Source organism: Mobula hypostoma, chromosome 13 (genome assembly GCF_963921235.1).
Source record: "Mobula hypostoma chromosome 13, sMobHyp1.1, whole genome shotgun sequence".
NCBI classification, from domain to species: domain Eukaryota; kingdom Metazoa; phylum Chordata; class Chondrichthyes; order Myliobatiformes; family Myliobatidae; genus Mobula; species Mobula hypostoma.
Window position 1 is genome coordinate 39,555,035 of NC_086109.1, and position 20,594 is coordinate 39,575,628.

Genomic DNA, 20,594 nt, shown 5'->3' on the forward strand with positions numbered 1-20,594 from the left:
AATCAGCTCTTTGGTCTTGATGATGTTGAGTGCAAGGTTGTTGCTTTGACATCACTCAGCTAACTGGGATATCTCATCACGTTCGCTGTCTCATCAACATCTGAAATTCTGCCAACAATGGTTGTATCATCAGTAAGTTTATAGATGCTGTTTGAGCTATGCCTAGCCATACAGTCATGGGTGTAGGGAGAGTCATGCATTGGGCTAAGCACACATCCCCGTGGAGCACCAGTGTTAATAGTCAGCGAGGTGGAGGTGTTATTTCCAATCTGTACAGATTGTGGTCTTCTGGTTAGGAAGTCAAGGATCCAGTTACAGAGGGAGGTATACAGGCCCAGGTAGCTTTTTGAGCAGGATTGTAGGAATGATGGTTTGAAATGCTGAGCTATAGTCAATAAGCAGCATGCTGATTGCATTGTCCCGGTGATTCAAGGCTGTGTGGAGAGCCACTAAGATCACATCTGCTGCAGACCTATTGTGACGATAAGCAAATTGCAGTGGGTCCAGGCCCATCCTAAGACTAGTGTTGATTCTAGCTATGACCACCCTCTCAAAGCACTTAATCACCGTTAATATGAGCGCTGCTGGACGATTGTCAATGAGGCAGCTCACACTGCTCTTCTTGGGCACTGGTATAATTGTTGCCCTTTTGAGGCAGGTGAGAAATTCTGACTATAGCAGTGAGAGATTGAAAATGTGTTTGAATATTCCCGCCAGTTGGTCAGCACAGGTTTTCAGAGCCTTACTAGGTACTCCAGGCCCTGCTGCCTTGCAAGGGTTCACCCTCTTGAAAAACAGCCTGACGTCAGACTCCAAGACAAAGATCACAGGGTCATCAGATGCTGCAGGGATCCTCGTAGCTGTGGTTCTATTCTTCCTTTCAAAGCGAGCATAAAAGGCGTTGAGCTCGTCTGATAGTGAAGCATTGCTGCCATTCATGACGTTGGGTTTTGCTTTATAGGAAGTAATGGTGTGCAAACCCTGTCCGAGTTGATGTGCATCCGATGTTGCCTCCAACCTCTCCCGAAATTGTTTCTTGGCTCTTGAAATCACCCTCTGCAAGTCATACCTGGTTTTCTTATACAGACCTGTATCGCCAGACTTAAATGCCACAGACCTAGCCCTCAGCATACGAACCTTCTGGTTCATCTAAGGCTTTTGGTTTGGGAACGTACAGTAAGATTTTGTAGGCACACACTCACCACATAGGTTTTAATGAAATCGGTGACAACTGTGCATACTCATCCTGGCTCGAAGATGACTCCCTGAAAACAGTCCAGTCCATCGATTCAAAGCAGTTCTGTAAGCACTTCTGTGCCTCCCTGGTCCATATCTTCTTGGTCCTCACCACTGGTGCTGCAGTCTTCAGTTTCTGCCAATACTCAGGGAGCAGAGGTGCAGCCAGGTGATCAGGCTTACAGAAGTGTGAGTGTGGGTGTGGGATAGCACAGTAGGCACTCTTGATCTTAGTGTAACAGTGATGCAGTGTGTTATTTCCTCTTATACTACAAGTGATTTGTTGGTAATAATTATTTAGTGACTTTATCAAGCTGGCCTGGTTAAAATCCCCCAGAATGATGGGGAATACTGTTTTATGCCTGTAGATTAAATTGCTCAGTTCGTGTAGAGCCTGTTTGATATTAGCCTGAGGTGCAATGGACAACGCTACCAAAAAGTTTGATGAAATCTCCTGTGGCAGGTAGAATAGCTGGCACTTAATTGCAAGGTATGCCGGGTCTGGTGAGCAATATTAGGGCGTCACTGGCACATTAGTACACCATGAGGAGTTGATCATGAGGCATACACCTCCAGCTCTACTTTTGAGAGGCTTGACCGACCTATCCTGATGATGAACTGTGAACCCATCACTGTGTCTGGCAAGGAAGGGGTTAACCAAGATTCTGTAAAACAAAGGACACCATGCGTTCCTAACGTTCCTCTGCTATGGCACCATAGCTCTGAGATTGTCAGTTTTATTTACCAGGTACTGTGCGTTTGTCAGCAAGATGATTGGTATTGGGAGTCAAAAACCTTGTTCTTTTATATACACCATCGGACCAGCACGTCAACCCCTTTTTCGCCAGTGGCTTCTTAAAGGGCCAGTGTGCTGGCGGCATTCTGTGGATCGTTCATTCCTGATTGTACACATCATAGATGCAGTTTTCATTCTCAGCTGTAGCAAGCTAAAATGAGAATATATCATGTTTTCCATTGTTTTCAATGAGAGCTGCCATTAGGGTCATCTATGATGTTATCGCTCTGGATGTAGAAACTTCCGGATTCCCAATTCCAGAGGGATTAACACCACTTGGTTGAAATATAGCAAGATAATTGTTGATCAGTTGTGTTGCTCTCATGTGGGATTAGCAGATTAGCTGTTGCAAGATTGGACACACAATACCAGTGTTTGTATAACTCCTTAAACTTGTGCCATCCAATAATACCATAATGGATCAAGTTCACTCTTCCATCTGATCTCCATACTCCATCAATTCCCTGACTGTGAAACCTACAGATTTCAGCTTTAAATAATTGAGCCCTCTGGAATAGAGAATGCCAGAGGCCATGACCCTCAGTGTAACAAAACTTCTTCCCTTACTGAAACTCTTGGTCTGAGACTTTGCCCTTTAGTTTGAAGCTCTTAATCTTCATCAAATAGCTTTTCAACATCTATCCTTCTAAACCTTTTTATATTTTTTTATGTTTCAATGAGACTGGCTCTCATTGGCTATGTACTGTGTTCTCTACAGACTATATACTCATGCCAACTCATTTATTCCTACTTCCAGTCCTTTAACCAGTCCGCTACCTAATACGTAGATCCATAAGCCATGTTTGTTTTCTGTAACATCTTGCCTGATGTCTTATTGAATTTTCCTAAAATCCACATATATTGTGTCTCCTCGCTCTCTACTTTGCACTAACAAAGTCAAAAATTAGAAAGACAAGAGACTGCAGATGCTAGAAATCTGGAGTAACACAGGATGAAGCTGGTCAGGTAGCATCTATTCCAGGTTGATTCTTTCATCAGGACTGGAAAGTAAAAAAGGGTGATGGTCAGTATAAAAAGGAAAGAGAAAAGAGAAGGGGTGCAAGAGCTGATGAGCAAATGCAGGTGAGGAGGTACGATAGGCTGAAGATGGAATCTGATAGGAGAGAACAATGGACAATAGAATAAAAGGAAGAAGGTGGGAGGGGTCCAATGGAAGGAATATTTTGGATGATGGGCAGATGGAGGGGATGGGGAGGGGTAAGAGATGGTGTTGGGAAGATTAGGATCATGAAGAAAATAGGGAAGGACTGGAAGGTTGGAGACTTGCAAAGTGGGATATAAGGTACTATCCCTGTAATTTACATCTAGTCTCAACTGGACAGTGAAGGAGGCCATCAGCAGATGTGATAGTATGGGAGTGGGAAGTTGAATTAGAATGGCTGGCCATCGGGAGATCTTGGTTGGTACAGCAGATGGAGCAAAGGTGGTCGACATGATAATAAGATCTGTAATTACATGATTTCCCTTTCAGAAATTATTAAATCAAATTATGGTTTTCTGAATGCCTGTTTACCAAGTCAGGTAATAGATTTCATCATTTTTCCTCACAACTGATGTCAGATTAACTGGCCTGTAATTCCCTCTTTCAGTGCTCTCTTTGTGATTTTCAGCCAATTAAGTCAGTTTCAAACTGCAGTGAATGTTGGAGGTGCCTCACGGATGCACCTTTTGCATCTATTGACATCTATTTTATAATTTTGTGTTCCTTTAATTTCTCAATAACTTTCCATTTACTGATGCAAATTAATCTTAAGCCTCCTAGTCATTACATCCTTTGTTCCTGGGTATTTCTGGGACATACGAGGGGTGATTAATAAGTTTGTGGCCTAAGGTAGAAGGAGTCAATTTTAGAAAACCTAGCACATTTATTTTTCAACATAGTCCCTTCCTACATTTACATACTTGGTCCAGCGGTTGTGGAGCATACGGATCTTGGACATCCAGAAAGTGCCCACAACAGGGGTGATTGATAAATTCGTGGCCTAAGGTAGAAGGAAATGAGTTATACAGCTCTTATTACATGCACATGTAGTTCAACTCTTTGAGTGATTATGCAGAAAGTTTGAGGTTAATAACTCTTCAGTTAACAACTTATCAATCACCCATGCTGTGGACACTTTCTGGAAGTCCAAGATCCGCATGCTCCACGACCACTGGACTAAGTGTGTAAGTGTAGGAGGGGACTATGTTGAAAAATAAATGTGCTAGGTTTTCTAAAATTGACTCCTTCTACCTTAGGCCATGAACTTATCAATCACCCCTCATATATTGTAGTTGGGTTGAGTTGTTCTCTGAGCTTGGCAATCCATTTGCAAATGTTTCGTCACCATACGAGGAGATATTATCAGTGTTCCTGACCAAGTCAGTAACAGATTTCATCATATTTCCTAACACAAATGAACAGTGCATTGATGAAGTCTCCTCAAATGGTGACGAAATATTTGCAAATGGATTGCTAAGATTGGAGAACATTTCAACCCACCCACCAACCACCCACTACCCAAACTACACATTTTCTGAGTTATTTCCACATATATTGTACTTTGTAATAGATTCAAAATTTGTTCAATACTTCAGTAATTTCTTTAATGCTCTTTATAGTTTGTTTCTCTTGCATCTGCCACAAGCCCAAGTTTATTTTTGTTGCTCTATTTATGTGGTTGTAGGAGGGCCTAGTATCTTTATGTCTTGCTGGCATATACTAATTTTCTCTTGCTCTCTTTACCAGTATTTATTCATCCTTTATCAGTTGAACGAAGACCAGGGCTTGTATTTATATATCGCATTCATCACCCACCAAAGTTCTTAGCGAAAAAGCAGTGTAAAAAGTGATGTGATAACATCTGAATAATATATTTTGGACTCCATTCTGTTTAGTAATATTGATTAATGGCCAATTATTGGACTGGGACACCAGAGACACCTCTGTGCTCTTTGGAATAATGTCATGGGACCTTTTGCTTCTACTGAAGTGGGCAGGTCCTTGTCTTAACTCCACATTTGAAACATAGAACATCCTACCATTCAGCGCAGGAGCATCAAGCCTAGAATTTCGCTTTGTTTCAGACTCTGGAGTGGGATTCATACTCAGAACATTCAGATTCATGAGAAAGAGGTCCATTTGCTGAGAAGTAACAGATATGGAAATTTGATGATCAAAGTTATTCATGGAGATAGATTAGGGCTCAAGGAAGAAAAAGTGAAATAAGATGAAGAAAATTTAAACATTTTTGATGCAATGTGCATGACCAAGATAGATTGCATTTCCATTTGCAAGTGTGTCTTCAGACTATTATCATTCATTGAGCCTTTTATTTTTTATTTTCATACAGATGTACAAATCTGGTGACATGTGAAATTTGTTGGTATGCCTGAAGGTCCCAGGAGGATGGTGGTGGATACAGGCGTAGGTATAGCATGAGATGGAACAGATAAATGCAGAAAGGAGAGAAATTGTGTTTTTAAGACCAGAAAGTCAAAATCTCAACAATTTAGAACATAAGGTGTCATGGTAGTGTATTGGTTAGCACAACGCTTTACAGTACCAGCGACCCGGTTTATTCCTGCCGCCTCCTGTAAGGAGTATGTACGTTCTCCCCGTGATGACATTGGTCTCCTCCCACAGTCCAAAGCCATACCAGTTGGTAGGTTAATTGGTCATTGTAAACTGTCACCTAATCAGGCTAGGATTAAATCGGGGGATTGCTGGGTGTGCAGCTCGAAGGGCCGCAATATTATCTCAATAATAAAACATAGAACAGTAGAAGCACAGAACAGGCCCTTCGGCCCGTGGTGTTGAGTTGCCCTTTTGACCTACTTTAAGATCAATCTAACCTTTCCCTCCTACGTAGCCCTCCATTTTTCTATCACTCATGTGCCCACCTCAGAGTTTCTGAAATGCCCCTGATGTGTCAGAGTCAGAATCAGCATTGCCTCAGCTACCTCCCCGGCAGTTCGTTCCATGCACGCACCAATCGGAGAGAGGGGGAGAGGGAGAGATATAAATAGATATTACCTCTGACATCCCCCTTATGTTTTCCTACAATTACCTTAAAATTATGACCCCCAGTATTAGCCATTTCCACCTGGGAAAAAGACTCCGGCTGAAAACTCAATCTATGCCTCTTATCACCTTGTGCACCTCTATCAAGTCACCTTTCATCCTCTATCACTCCAAAGAGAAAAGCCCTAGCTTGCCCAGTCTATCCTCATAAGACATGCTCTTTCATCTAGTCGGCATCCTGGTAAATCTCCTCTACACCTACTCTAAAGCTTCTATATCTGTTCTATAATGAGAGGACCAGAACTGAACACAATATTCCAAGTGTGATCTAACCAAGGTTTAATAGAGCTGCAGCATTTCCTTGTAGCTCTTGGATTTAATCCTACGACTAACGAATGCCAATAAACTGTATGCCTTTTTAATCACTCTATCGACCTGCATGAAAACTTCGAGAGTTCTGTGGATGTTCATCAGGATAGATGTTCACTGCAAGATCCCACTGTTCAAAGGTCAAAAGATTCATTATTAAAGTATGTATACAGTATAGAGCCTTGAGATTCATCTCCTTACAAGTAGCCACAAAACAAAGAAGCACCAAAAGAACCCATTAAAAAAAGAGTCAAACACCCAATGTGCAAAGAGAAAGAAATATAAACCATGCAATCGATAAAAGTAAGCAAATAGTATTCAGATCTGAAGTTTTACAAAAGACACAAAGTCAGGTAGCACTGCAGCTGAAGCAGGCCACGACTTCTGTTCGGTGCAGAGCCGAGTAAATATGGTGGAGCAGCAAGCAGAACTGCCCCGTCCTTCGCCTCTGGTCCCAACACCCTGACCTTTTCTATCTTGCTCGACACCTAAATCGTATCACCATTGGATTGTTCCTCGCTTTCGGACAGCTCTGGGGCCTGGACCTCGCTGCCACTATTTGGCCTGTACCTGACCTTCCTAATTCGGCCCAGCACTTAAATTGATCAGATAGCGGGACTTCCCTCGCTGCTGTCTCCGCCTCTGCTTGCCTTGACCTTACCTAACCTCCACCTCTGCTTGCTTCTACATTGTTGGTGTTTTGCCGCCGATAAGTAGTCGCTGGGCATCACCAGTGCCACCTTAAACCTCCACACTGCTAAGTATCTTGTCATTAACCCTGTATTCTGCCTTCAAATACAACCTCCCAAAGTGAATCACTTCACACTTCTCTTCAGTCATGACTTAATTTGGGAATGAATTGCTGGATTATGGAAAACAAAACTCTAGGTGCCCAATGGTTGGGGGGGGGGGGGCGGAGTAGGGATGAAGAGCATCTGGTTTTAAAGCAAAATAAGTGACTATTGCAGAAATTTGATGTACCATCACATACTCAATGTCTTTACAAAATTGCAGTTAGTGACTTGTTGCATTGTTCTTTTCTTCATTCAAAAAAAACTATAACCTCTCGGAGGAGTCACTGATTGAAGTAGATTAAGTATCTGAAACTCTTGTGATTGTTTCCCATTCTGGTTAAAGGGACAGTCAAATCTGTGGCAGTAGTTCTAGCTGCCTTTTGCCAAATAGTAACTTAGTTGGAGATGGTAGTATACAATTATATTGTAATTTACTTGGAAGTTATTTGACTCTGACTCTGGATGGAATAAGCATTTGAGATCTTTTTGTAGAATTCATTGAGGATCTGTAAGCCACTACATTTAACTTAATGGTACTTTTTGTAGAGCTTGTTGAAGATTTGTAGATCATTGCATTTAACTTAATGGGAGGGAATTTTTCTAGAAGAGAGAAGATGATTGGCTACTATTTTGTGAACATCATCTGCATTCTTTACAAACAAGAAAATCTACAGATGCTGGAAATCAAAGCAACACACACAAAATACCAGTGGAACTCAGCAGGTCAGGCAGCATCTATGGAAAAGAGTAAACAGTCGATATTTCAGGCCGAGACCCTGAGTCCTGATGAACAGTCTAGACCCAAAACATTAACTGTTTGCTCTTTTCAGTAGATGCTGCCTGGCCTGCTGAGTTCCTCCAGCATTTTATCCACATTCATTATGCATGTTTGTGGGTATTGTGTGTTTATTACAATTATGTAGTGTGGTCCTCCTCTCCTGAGCTCAGTATGCCAGCCAGCATTGGCGCTGTTGCAGTCTTGTTCATAGAAAGTGGGTGAATCACTTAGCACTTGTATGGTGGAGAGGGGGCACTGGTCATCTCAAGCAGATCTTTTCCTTAGATTGAATTTGTTTTTGCCATAGAGGAAAAGAGTGAAGATTCGCTAATCATTTCCAGGAAAGGTGGAGGTATTGATGGGGGGAGAGAGTGAGTAGTTTGAGATTACATTCTCAAGTGTTCAGAAGAATGAGAGGAAATCTCATTGAAATTTACAACAATATTTAAGTGTTTGAACAGGCTGCGTGCCGAGAGGAGTTTCCCCTTACCAAGGAATGTAGGAGCAGCCGCACATTTTCACAATAAAGGAATGGACAAATAGGGCTGAGTTGAGGAGAAAGTTCTTCATTAAGAGGCCAAGGAAGCTTTTGAATTCTCAAATCGCATCATGCGGTTCTTTCAAAAGAAATATTGATTTCTTTGCATGGAGGAGGGAATTAAGGATTTGGGGAGAGTGCTGGAAGTGATACTGAGACTGAAACTGTTGTAAGTGAATGACAAAGCAGGAGAGAAGGAGCTAGCCCTTTGCCTGCTTCTTCTCTTCTTGTGATCTGTACCTGGAATGATGAGGTCGTGCCTGCATTTGAGAAAGGGCGGGAGTTTGTGGTTGGTGATGAAAAGAGGGAAGCCAATAGCAGTTTTGTGGGAGAAAGTATTGGGCAGAGGGGTTGGTGAGCCTGGTATTGTGGTTGAAGTGGGAGGATTAAGGATGAAAGCTAGCCACAGGATAGGGTGGCATGATTAGCAGAGGTACCTACATGAGAGAAAGATCTGTGAGATTGGAGGGGATAGGGAGAGTTTTCAGGTTTGGGAGAGGATGTGCTTTTAAATTATTTGATACCTCCTAGGTCAATGCAGTGCTCTCCCAAGACCACAGTGTTAGACGTGCTTAAAACAGTACAGAGCATAAAGTTATTTTGTGCATCCTTGATTGAGGAGTCATACTAAAATTGCACAAATAATTTACACCAGCCTTCCAATAGATGGGAAACAGTCACAAACACTATTTTATCATAGAATCATAGAGCCACAGAAATGGACCCTTCTGGTACACACGCCCGTGTCCTATCTATACTATTTTCATTTGTCCATGTTGGACCATAATAATGTAAGACATGAAAGCAGAACTAGGCCATTTGGCTCACTGAGTCAATTTCACCATTCTATCATGGCTGGCTGATTTATTGCCCCCCACCACCCCATTCTCCTGCCTTCTCTTTATAACCTTTGACACCCCGAGTAATCAAGAACCTAGCAACTTCCGCTACAAATATACCCAATGCCTTGGCCTCTGCAGCTACCTGTAGCAATGAATTCCACAAATTCACCACCCTCTGGCCAAAGAAATTCCTCCTCATCTCTGTATTCCTCCATGCCTTTTCTATCCATGCAACTCTCCATTCTAATTGCATCTGCCTTCATTGTCTTCTCTGGCAGCTTGTTTTCTCTGGGTTAACTTGATTAATGATCATTTCATGCTGAGAAGACCAGCACAGCATGTCACATATCTCAGTAGAATGGTGGTTTGTAAAGCAACATTCTTGTAAATCTTGAAAATTGGAAAAAAAAACTTGCAGATTCTGAAAATTTGAGATACAAACAGAAAATGCTGGAAATCCTCAGCTGCTGAAATGTCATCAGTGTAATGAATAACAGAGTTAGAGTCTCAGATCTAAGACATTTAACAGACAAAAGCAGTTCTGCTGAAGGATCTTGGATGTGAAATGCTAAACTTTTCACCTTTCGCAGATTCTACCTGATCTACTGAGTGTTTCCAGCATTATTAGTTGTGATAAATCTTGTCTGCACTGCTGAGTAGTGTCACCAGTGATATCTTGTGGTGCCCTGTAGTATTTTGACCAGAAATGCACTCAATGCTTGATACTTAGTCGTGCTCAACGTAGTTGCATGATCCTTCTACCCTTGTTATCCGTGGCTTGGTCCAGGACACAATTATTTACTGCCTAAGTCTTCAGGGATCTGTGACTACATGCTCCAAGGTCTCCTTATTCCTGTATGCTTCTTAATTTCCTATCATTTGTTATGTATTCCCTTGTTTGTTTTTTTTCCCAGATGTATTATATTGCTCTTCTGTTGACCACTTCGTATCCTCCAGTGTTTTTACTCGGTGTTAACTACTTCAGCACTTTGATAACTTCGATATTCACAGAGGAAGGTGAAGTGTTGCTGGCATAGATAGGAATATTGTGTTGAGGTTACAGTTAGAACATAATCTTCCTCCGTGTCAGAATATGTCTTGGGGGAGGGTGTTGAGAAGTGTGCTATTTCTGCACCTAAAAACCTGCATTTTCATTCAAGGAAAACTGAGGTCCATGCATCAGCTGACTAGGACTAGATCACAGCTTCCAGTCCAATCTTTTCGGGAGTCACTTAAGTGATAAGACATCTTTGTTTTTGTCTCTTTGTTCATCATAATAAGGTTATCGATAACCCCACCGTCAGTCATCAACGTATTAAGCCTAGCAGAAATATTTGGCAACTGCAGAAAATCTCTGTTAGCTCTTGTTTATCCACTTTTGTACAGAACTATTAAAAGCACAATCTGCTGCTGGTAGTTCTTGTATAGGCATCACACATGAAGGTTTGTCAGTTCCTCGTAGCTTACTGATGGCATTTCAGTTTGTTTTTGGGAGTTGTGCTGACATCAGCATTAATTGAATATAAAGTTAATTAATTTTATTATCTATTCCTGCCTAATTGCCTTTGGGCTATTTGCAGATCCTCTTTTGCATCCAGATAACTTAGAGAATTCCCTTCACTGTCAGTGTTAGTGTTGGAGGAAAGGGAATAAACAACCTGCATCATTCAGTGAATGGGTGATCATCCATCCCCCATAGTTCAGTCCCTTCCCACCCATATCCACAACACCTCTCAGGCTCTGGAGCTCCTCCTTTCCTTCCAGTCCTGAAGAAGTGTCTTGGCCCGAAACGTCGACTGTTTATTATTTCCATGGATGCTACCTGACCTGCTGAGTTCCTCCAGCACTTTGTGTGTATTGCTTTGGGTGATAATGCTGTTATTTCTGCTATTATTTTTAACAACAATGAGAAGTATAAGGTGAGCTCAGAGCTGAAGCAGATTTTCCAAAATAAAGGGCTTTTGCTTTTTCAGGTAGTTATGCTTAGCAGAACAACTTTTATTGTTGTCATAGAATTCAGGTACTTGTGAAAGAAGAGTCCTTGTGTAGCAGATCAATAGAGGATTATCACTTATTTTAAATTGGTAAGACTTTTTGATGAAAAATTGTCTAATGATGAGAAAAAGTAGTTTCACCATAAAAAACTTAATTTGGTATTTAAATCATTGAAATGTTTCCATGGCTTTTTAAATTCCAATTATGTCAGTTGTGGACAGTCTAAGTGTATCAACACAGTAGTGTTTCAAAATCAGAATCAGGTTTATTATCACCAGCATGTGACATGAAATTTGTTAACTTAGCAGCAGCAGTTCAATGCAATACATAATCTAGCAGACAGAGAAAAAAATAAATTAAATTAAATAAGCAAGTAAATCAATTACATATATTGAATAGATTTTTAAAAAAAGTACAAAAACAGAAATACTGTATATTAAAAGAAGTGAGGTAGTGTCCAAAGATTCAATGTCCATTTAGGAATCAGATGGCAGAGGGGAAGAAGCTGTTCCTGAATGGTTGAGTGTGTGTGTGTGCCTTCAGGCTTCTGTACCTCCTACCTGATGGTAACAGTGAGAAAAGGGCATGCCCATGGTGCTGGAGGTCCTTAATAATGGACACTGCCTTTCTGAGACACCACTCCCTGCAGATGTCCTGGGTATTTTGTAGGCTAGTTCCCAAGATAGAGCTGATTGGATCTACAAACTTCTAGAGCTTTTTTTGGTTCTGTGCAATAGCCCCTCCATACCAAACGGTAATGCAGCCTGTCAGAATGCTCTCCACAGTGTTTGAGTGTATTTGTTGACATGCCAGATCTCTTCAAACTCCTAATGATGTATAGCCACTGCCTTGCCTTCTTTATAACTACATCAATATGTTGGAACCAGGTTAGAACCTCAGAGAACTTGACACCCAGGAACTTGAAGCTGCTCACTCTCTCCACTTCTGATCCCTCTATGAGGATTGGTATGTGTTCCTTCGTCTTAACCTTTCTGAAGTCCACAATCAGCTCTTTCATCTTACTGATGTTGAGTGCCAGGTTGTTGTTGTGGCACCACTCCACTAGTTGGCATATCTCACTCCTGTACGCCCTCTCGTCACCGCCTGAGATTCTACCAACAATGGTTGTATTGTCAGCAAATTTATAGATGGTGTTTGAGCTATACCTAGCCACACAGTCATGTGTCTAAATTGAGTAGAGCAGTGGGCTAAGCACACACCCCTGAGGTGCGCCAGTGTTGATCATCAATGAGGAGGATATGTTATCACCAATCTGCACAGATTGTGGTCTTCCGGTTGGGAAGTCGAGGATCCAATTGCAGAGGGAGGTACAGAGGCCCAGGTTTTGCAACTTCTCAATCAGGATTGTGGAAATGATGGTATTAAATGCTGAGTTATAGTCAATGAACAACATCCTGACGTAGGTGTTTGTATTGTCTAGGTGGTCTAAAGCCGTTTGGAGAGCCATTGAAATTGTGTCTGCTGTTGACCTGTTGTTGCGATAGGCAAATTGCAATGGGTCCAGGTCATTGCTGAGGCAGGTGTTCAGTCTAGTCATGACCAACCTCTCAAAGCATTTCATCACTCTTGATGTGAGTGCTACCAGGCGTTAGTCATTAAGGCAGCCCACATTATTCTTCTTAGGCAGTGGTATAATTGTTGCCTTTTTGAAGCAAGTGGGAACTTCCACCCGTAGCAGTGAGAGGTTGAAAATGTCCTTGAATACTCCCGCTAGTTGGTTGGCACAGGTTTTCAGAGCCTTACCAGGTACTCCATCAGGACCTTCCGCCTTGCATTGGCCTCTGAGATGGAGATCACAGGGTCGTCAGGTGCAGCAGGGATCTTCACAGCTGTAGTTGCTTTCTCCCTTTCAAAGCATGCATAGAAGGCGTTGAGTTTAACTGGTAGTGAAACATCGTTGCCATTCATGCTATTGGGTTTCGCTTTGTAGGAAGTAATGTCTTGCAGACCCTGCCAGAGTTGCCATTCATCCGATTTTGCCTCCAACCTTGTTCGAAATTGTCTCTTTGCCCTTGAAGTAGCCCTCCACAAATCATACCTGTTTTTCTGATACAAACCTGGGTTGCCAGACTTGAATGCCACAAATCTAGCCTTCAGCAGATGACGTACCTCCTGGTTCATCCATGGCTTTTGGTTTAGGAATGTACAGTAAGTCTTTGTAGGCACACACTCATCCACTCAGGTTTTAATGAATTCATTAACAACTGCAGCATACTCATCCAGGTTCGAAGATGAATCACTGAATACAGTCCAGTCCACAGATTCAAAGCCGTCCTGTAGGCACTCCTGTGCTCCCCTTGTCCAAACCTTCTTGGTCCTCACTGCTGGTGCTGCAGTCTTCAGTCTCTACCTATACTCAGGGAGTAGAAGTACTCATTTCTTGGTACTTCTATTTAAATGACAACTCACTTGGGATGGTTAACGTCTCTGGTCAGTGAGAATCCAGCCAAACTAATTGAGTCTCTGTTGTTGAGAGCAGAAACAGTCTTATTTGCAAACATGAGGAAATCTGCAGATGCTGGAATTTCAAGCAACACACATAAAAATTGCTGGTGAACGCAGCAGGCATGAATGGCAGCATCTCTAGGAAGAGGTACAGTTGACGTTTCGGGCCGACACCGTTCGTCAGGACTAACTGAAAGAAGAGCTAGTAAGAGATTTGAAAGTGGGAGTGGGAGGGGGAGATCCGAAATGATAGGAGAAGACAGGAGGGGGAGGGATGGAGCCAAGAGCTGGGCAGTTGATTGGCAAAATGGATATGAGAGGATCATGGGACAGGAGGCCCAGGGAGAAAGAAAAGGGGGAGGGCGAGAAGCCCAGAGGATGGGCAAGGGGTATAATGAGAGGGACAGAGGGAGAAAAAGGAGAGAGAAAAAGGAGAGAGAGAAAAAGAATGTGTGTACTGTATATAAATAAATAAATAATGGATGGGGTATGAGGGGGAGGTAGGGCATTAGCGGAAGTTTGAGAAGTCAATGTTCATGCCATCAGGTTGGAGGCTACCCAGACGGAATATAAGGTGTTCTTCCTCCAACCTGAGTGTGGCTTCATCTTTACAGTAGAGGAGGCCGTGGATAGACATATCAGAATGGGAATGGGACGTGGAATTAAAATGTGTGGCCACTGGGAGATCCTGCTTTCTCTGGTGGACAGAGCATAGGTGTTCAGCGAAACGATCTCCCAGTCTGCGTTGGGTCTCGCCAATATATAGAAGACCACATCAGGAGCACCGGACGCAGTATATCACCCCAGCCAACTCACAGGTGAAGTGTCGCCATACCTGGAAGGACTGTCTGGAGCCCTAAGTGGTAGTGAGGGAGGATGTGTAAGGGCATGTATAGCACTTGTTCTGCTTACAAGGATAAGTGCCAGGAGGGAGATTGGTGGGGAGGGATGGAGGGGGATGAATGGACAAGGGAGTCACGTAGGGAGCTATCCCTTCAGAAAGCGGGGGAGGGGGGAAAGGGAAAGATGTGCTTAGTGGTGGGATCCCGTTGGAGTTGGCGTAAGTTACGGAGAATTATATGTTGGACCCGGAGGCTGGTGGGGTGGTAGGTGAGGACAAGGGGAACCCTATTCCTAGTGGGGTGGTGGGAGGATGGAGTGAGAGCAGATGTGCGTGAAATGGGGGAGATGCGTTTGAAAGCAGAGTTGATGGTGGAGGAAGGGAAGCCCCTTTCTTTAAAAAAGGAGGACATCTCCTTCGTCCTGGAATGAAAAGCTTCATCCTGAGAGCAGATGCGGCGGAGACGGAGGAATTGCGAGAAGGGGATGGTGTTTTTGCAAGAGACAGGGTGAGAAGAGGAATAGTCCACATAGCTGTGAGAGTCCATAGGCTTATAGTAGACATCAGTAGATAAGCTGCCTCCAGAGACAGAGACAGAAAGATCTAGAAAGGGGAGGGAGGTGTCGGAAATGGACCAGTAAACTTAAGGGCAGGGTGAAAGTTGGAGACAAAGTTAATAAAGTCGACGAGCTCAGCATGCGTGCAGGAAGCAGCGCAAATGCAGTTGTTGATGTAGCGAAGGAAAAGTGGGGGACAGATACCAGAATAGGTTTGGAACATAGATTGTTCCACAAAGCCAACAAAAAGGCAGGCGTAGCTGGGATCCATACGGGTGCGCATGGCTACACCTTTAGTTTGGAGGAAGTGGGAGGAGTCAAAGGAGAAATTATTAGGAGTAAGGACTAATTCTGCTAGATGGAGCAGAGAGGTGGTAGAGGGGAACTGGTTAGGTCTGGAATCGAAAAAGAAGCGGAGAGCTTTGAGACCTTCCTGATGGGGGATGGAAGTGTATAGGGACTGGACGTCCATGGTGAAAATAAAGCGGTGGGGGCCAGGGAGCTTAAAATCATTGAAAAGTTTCAGAGCGTGAGAAGTGTCACGAACATAGGTTGGAAGGGATTGAACAAGGGGGGATAAAACAGTGTTGAGGTATGCAGAAATGAGTTTGGTGGGGCAAGAGCAAGCTGAGACAATGGGTCTACCTGGACAGGCAGGTTTGTGGATCTTGGATAGGAGGTAGAAACGGGAAGTGTGGGGCGTGGGAACTGTAGTGAATGGGAGATCCCCTGAGTCGTATTTGTATCTGTTGTCAATCAACTGATTATGTTGAGCTGATATCATGGGTGTAAAAATGTTGGAGATTTTTACATGAGGGGGAACTTTCATGAGGGGTGTGAAGAGTACAGTGTGGAAAATCACACAGATAATTTACCAATAGTTTAAATAATGATTTATTACTATTTATCTGAGGGAAAATCAAACATGTTATCTAGAGATGTACAATCGCTATCTCTGCAATTTTTCACTTTGTACTTTGCTTAACAAAATCCTAAGTGTAGGTAGTTTACTCTAAAGTAAAAATGTTAACTATAGTAAAATGTAATTATTGTTTCAAGTTTTCAGCAGTAGATTGAAGTTCATGCATTGATTTTTCAAAATTGGAAATTATGTATTTCATTGATTTGCTGCTTTCTTTTTATCGTTTAATTTTTGTTTCGCTGCTTAGAGTTTATCTTTACAGAAGTATTAAATTGCAGCAGTTCAGGTTTGTTTGGAATAGATATTATGAATAATTTCATTCATTTGTAATCATTTATCATCCTTGATATGAAATTATCTCTCAAGGAAATTTAAAAACTGTGTATACTTTACATGTCTTGTGCAGTTGTTTTAGCTCTAAAATAAAATACTTGTGCTAAGGCCTGGTTTTGTATTTCTTCTAGTTTATAGGTCATTTTTATTATTCCATATTTTTTCTTCCCATTGCCCCCTTCACCCCACTCAACCCATTTTCCCCAAATTAGAAATATTAGCATTGATACAAAATGAGAGCTAATCCAGCGGAAATTTTTGAATAGCTGCCAAGTTTTGTGTCTTTGTCAGGTCAGTAATTTCTTATTAATTTATTACTGAATCTTTTTCTTCTTTTTGACGTTGCTGTTGTCAGGAGGCCCTCGCACGAGCCTCTTTTGCTTTCCTGCAGCCTCATTGTATCTAGGCGCCAGCTGCATATGCAGTTGAACCAGTCACAATGAGCAGCTTTGGAGTTAAAATATATCTTTTGGAAGTAGGTTCTCATTAAATCATAGTTAATTCCAAGTGTGACTAGAAGTACATCTTGTAAAAGGTATGTGTTTCCAGATAGCAGTCTTCAGAGGATTTTTTTTTTGTTCAGTTTACTCCATTTGGGTGCTGATATGTAGTTTTATAAGATTTTTTTTATTACAATGATTCATAGCATAAGTCAGCCTTGATTTACAAAACCTCATAATTAATTTTTTTTAGTGAGACTAAAACCCAGATATTTTATAGAGAATTTTATTGACAGAAAACATTGAAAAAGCACAAATCTGCTTTGAGCTCTGTGGCAGTAAAATTGTTTCCTCAATTAGGTTATCAATGGTGAATCCAGAATATTGATAGAGAAACTTCTGTTTTTGCTCCATTTAAGCAGACTATGGTTGCCGGGCCAGAGTTTAACTTGGTGGTTCCAGACGATTTGTGAAAGGAGCTTTGTTGCTTAATTCGATGAGGGTGTTTCCTTTGCAACTGCTGCAGTAATTAATGAGATCTTCCTAAATGCACACCACTGATGTGCAGTGAGACACAGTCACTAAGGAGATTAGTATTCTTGAAATGCCATAAGACCTCTATTGTAAACTGCAGCTGCACAGCAGTCTTCATAGTGAAAGTGTAAAAGCTGACTGGTGCCAAAATGCAAATGAATTGGGATAAATATTTAGTAGAGATTAAAAACATGAGACTGATCATCTTTGAACTTGACTTTTTTTTCCAGTCTTATGAGGGCTATCTTCAGCGAAAATATGCAGCAAATTTTCATGGATGAAATTGGAGGATAAATTGAAATGGAACTTGGTAGTCATCAGCTTTCCAAGAGTAAGTAACCTTTGTGTAACTAATTCCAACAATTGCAAATAGAGTATAAATGAACTCTGTAAGTCGAATTTATTTAATTGACTCTTAAATGCTCATTTTGTTTTGACCTTTTAATGTGTACTATTTGTAAAACCAGAAATGCAACTTTGTTTTTCTTTCCTATCACAATAAAGATAGTAAGTAGCTTTACTATCTAAAGATGTAAGTATCTAAAAATGTAGACTTAGAGATGCTATATTTAAAATTATTGGTTTTTCATTTTTGGCAGACAATTTGTCTCCATGATTGTGCAGGTTTTTTTTAATAAAGGGGTCTTTTAATCGAAACTTTTATTTCGAAATGCATCTAATAAAGAAAAATCTGCCACTTTACAGAATTGTAAGGATAATGAAGGGCTCAAGCACTTGAGTTTAAGAAGGATAACTGCATCTTTATCAAAGAAGTTGGTTCTATGGGGAATTGTTGCCAAGTGGTTTTCGAAATGCACAACCAAAGTAGTATATAACTCTGGAGCCAAATTTGATCTGAATTTGAAATACAACAGTACAAGATCCCCTCAGGGAAACATCTTACAACATTTGGGGACTATTCTGTATGGTGTGTGTTCAGTTCTATTTAATGACTTGAGGAGGTGGATATTCCAGTTTTAAATTTTCCAAGACCAGCAGTCTTGTGAGCTCCCATTGCGAAAGAATTTTGATTCACAGGTTTCATTGACGAAGATGTCCTTCGGTTCTTCCAAGCATACAGTTTGATTCAAGTTAAAACATCTAACTGTAGGTGAATCAATTTGATTTCAGGTGACCAACATTTTGTGTTAATTATTTAAGAAAGTTCATTGATTATATCTGAAATGATTGTTTATTAATGCTCTGAGAAAGATAGTTATTTTGAACCTACATAGTACTTTTGTAGGACAAATGTGCTTCCAAAATTTAGATTAATTTCACTGTAACATCAACAATTCAAGCCTTCTGTCAGTGCAATCTTATGGAGTATTCACTGTAAGGATTTCCATTTTTATTGTAATGCACCATCAGCCAACACATGGAAGTAACTTTTCTTTGGTCTACATAATTCACAAATAAAACATTTGCCACATGTACTTAATTTGCTTCCATACACTTATTGGATGTACAAATTTTGCATTAAGAATAATGCAAGTTAAGTTTAGTGAATTTTTTTTCTATCAGATTAACAGTGTATGGGGGTTCTTCATTCGCCCTGATTTATTTTGAGACAGCCCAAAGTTAATGAGTACCAAGGACCAGCAACAGTGTAATCCTCCCATACTGGCAACATCTGGTTTATCTGCTATTGCCCAACAATAGATTGGAGAAAAATACGAACAAGAAAGAATCTGCAGATGCTGGAAATCTGAGCAACACACACAAAATGCTGGAGGAACTCAGCAGGCCAGGCAGCATCTATGGAAAAAAGTCGACGTTTCGAGTTGAAACCCTTCGGCAGGACTGGAGAAAAAAAAGCTGAGGAGTAGATTTGAAAGGTTGGGGGGGGAGGGGAGTGAGAAACACCAGGCCATACGTGAAACTTGGAGGGGGGAGGGATGAAGCAAAGAGCTAGGAAGTTGATTGGTGAAAGAGACAGAAGGCCATGGAAGAAGAAAATAAGGGGCGGGGGGAGGAGCACCAGAGGGAGACGATGGGTGGGCAAGGAGATAACATGTGAGAGGGCCAAGGGGATAGGAAATGATGATGAGGAGGAGGCATTACTGGAAGTGGAGAAATCGATGTTCATGCAATCAGGTTGGAGGCCACCGAAACGGAATATAAGGTGGTTTTCCTCCAACCTAAGTGTAGCCTTATCCCAACAGAGGAGGAGGCCATGGATGGACATATTGGAAAGGGAATGAGAAATGGAATGGGTGGCCAGTGGGAGATCCGCTTGTTCTGGCAGGCGGAGTGTAGATGCTCAGTGAAGTGGTCTCCCAATCTACTTCGGATCTCACCGATATACAAGAGACCACACTGGGGGCGGGGGGGACGAATGGACAAAGAAGTCACATGGGGAGTGATCCCTGTGGAAAAGCAGAAAGTGGGGGGGAGGGAAAGATGTGCTTGGTGGTCGGATCCAGTTGGAGGTGGTGGAAGTTTTGGAGAATTATGTGCTGGATGCAGAGGCTGGTGGGGTGGTAAGTGAGGACAAGAGGAACCCTATCTCTGGTAGCATGGTGGGAAGATGGGGTAAGAGCAGACGTGCGTGAAATAGAAGAGATGCGGTTGAGGGCAGCATTGATGGTGGAGGAAGGGAAGCCCTTTTCATTGAAAAAGGAGGACATCTCCAATGACACTTCCCTTCCCTTTCCTGGATCCAACTTCCATCCTGCCCTCAAATTCACCTGATCCATTTCCAACACACCTCTTGCCTTTCTCGATCTCTCTCTGTCTCTATCTCCAGATGTCTATTGTAAACCAACAGACCCTCACAGCTACCTGGACTATACCTCATCCCATCCTGCTACTTGTAAGAACGCCGTCCCCTTCTCTCAATTCCTCCATCTCCGCTGCATCTGCTCTGAGGATGAGGGTTTTCATTCTGGAATGAAGTATATATGGTGTTTTCTATTGTAGGTATTCAGCATCTGCAGCTCCTTTTGATTTTCACTCAAAGCAGTCCTCTTTTGGCTAAATGGAGAAACTGTGAAAAAATAGTACATTGGTAGTTTCCTTAGACAAGATCAAAGAAAAATGGAACTTTGCTTTGGAGCAAACAAGCTGTACCAAGAGAATATGATGCTAATACTGAAAACTGGGGGATAGAGTTCTACCTATTGCAAG

The 20,594-nt window shown here is 41.9% G+C and overlaps 1 protein-coding gene across 3 annotated transcripts in view; it reads left to right on the plus strand.

Annotated features, from left to right (window-relative positions):
• LOC134355549 (neuron navigator 1-like) overlaps positions 1–20,594 on the plus strand; it is a 664,756-nt gene that overhangs the window by 6,401 nt on the left and 637,761 nt on the right. For all 3 annotated transcript variants that reach the window (XM_063065565.1, XM_063065568.1, XM_063065567.1), the window contains exon 2: positions 17,696–17,796. The gene's annotated coding sequence lies outside the window, so the exon portion shown is untranslated. The remainder of the gene's footprint in view (positions 1–17,695; positions 17,797–20,594) is intronic.